This window comes from Triticum aestivum, chromosome 7A (genome assembly GCF_018294505.1).
Source record: "Triticum aestivum cultivar Chinese Spring chromosome 7A, IWGSC CS RefSeq v2.1, whole genome shotgun sequence".
Classification (NCBI taxonomy): Eukaryota; Viridiplantae; Streptophyta; class Magnoliopsida; order Poales; family Poaceae; genus Triticum; species Triticum aestivum.
In genome coordinates, this window is record NC_057812.1 from 81,176,645 (window position 1) to 81,178,377 (window position 1,733).

General features: G+C 54.1%; 1 pseudogene; it reads left to right on the forward strand.

Moving 5' to 3' along the window:
* LOC123153060 (desmethyl-deoxy-podophyllotoxin synthase-like) overlaps window positions 1-1,642 on the forward strand; it is a 17,232-nt pseudogene extending 15,590 nt beyond the window's left edge.
* Window positions 1,643-1,733: the final 91 nt, after the last annotated feature.

The window sequence follows — 1,733 nt, forward strand, 5'->3', positions numbered from 1 at the left end:
GCTACCCCCAGGGCCCCCGTCCCGCCTAACCCTGGAGCGGTTGACCACGAGATCTAGCCTTTTGACTTCCCACGGACGGGCTTTGACCAGTGGACCTCTCCACCCGGTTGTGTTAGGTCGGCCCAGAGGGACACCCGGGAGCAACATCCGGGCCAAAACCATAGCTACATCCACTCCGTGTACACCCGATGCGTCCGTTTCCCCCCTCCAGGTGTCGGCGGCGGCGCCGTCCATGAGGGGGGGGGGGGCACACCGCGGATGTGAGGGGGTGCACTCTCTGGAGACGGGTGTCGGGCGTTTGCAACTGCCACAAAACTTCTGTCGGCATAGCTGTTTTTGATTTTAATAAAATATAAGGATCTATATTTAAAAGAACATGACCGCACATTATTAACGTGCTCGAAAAAAATACAAACTATATATATATATATTCATAATATATGAAAAAAATACAAACTACATATATATTCATATGTATGTTTATATTTAACATGCTACATGTTAGTTGATATAATAATACACAAAAAAGCATTAAAAAATATGTACGGAAAAAAATCTAACTATGCCGACGGCCTAGCCGTCGGCATAGATCCGACCAGCGTGCCGCGGATCACTGACGTGGCAGATATGCCGACGGCAGCCGTCGGCATAGGCTCTGCATGGTGCGGCCTGGATCGATGACGTGGCCTGCGGACCTATGCCGACGGCCCCCCGTCTAGGCCGTCGGCATATCTCTGACGCCGTTTGCCAGGGGGTGGCCGGGCCCCACGTGTATGCCGACGGCCTTCGTAAGCCGACGGGAGCTGTCGGCGTATATGTAGCTAGGCCGACGGCCGTTCTATGCCGACGGGCGCCGTCGGCTTATCTCTGCGTAACCCGACGGCCTTTGTACGCCGACGGCCAGAACCAGGCTGTCGGCATATCTCCGAAGAAGCCGACGGGGGCCGTCGGCATTGTTCTGGCCGTCGGGGTATGGCCCTGTTCCGGTAGTGAGCAAGATGCTCGCCACATACGTGACGCACGCGACGGTGCACTGCCCTGCATCATGGGTGGCCGGTTTACGGAGCACGACACGTTGCTACACTATGTCGATGAGGCGGTGGAGGTCGTCGGTGGCTTCACCTTGCCTGACCTGTTTCCCTCGTCGAGGCTAGTGCGCGCCCTCAGCGGCACGTTGCACAGGGCCGAGGTGTTTCGAGACTCCGTGCTAGCGTTCATTGGACGCGTCATCGATGAGCATGTCGACAGGAGATCCTCGGAGGAAGCACAAGCACACCAGGAACAAGACATCATCGATGTCCTCTTGAGGATCCAGAAAGATGGCAACCTTCAGTTCCCCCTCACCATGGACAACCTCAAAGTGGTGATCTTCGTAAGTCATTTTGACGCATGCGACTACAAAGGCAACTGCTTCGAGTTTATACCGTTCGGCGCCGGGCGGCGGATTTGCCCTGGGATGCTGTTTGGGGTCGCCATTGCGGAGCTGGCTCTCGCAAGCCTTCTTTTTCATTTCGATTGGACTCTCCCAGATGGCACTTCTCCTGCTGATCTTGACATGACAGAGACCATGGGAATCACTGCTAGGAAGAAGGAGGATCTGCAGTTGCGTGCAGCTCTCCACCTACAGCCTGCGGAAACTTAGTTGACGAAACCAAATCTACCTGGTTTTGCAAGTTTGTCCTTTTTTTTCACATTACAGAAGTTTGCTTCATTGTATCTTTGAATTCCAATTG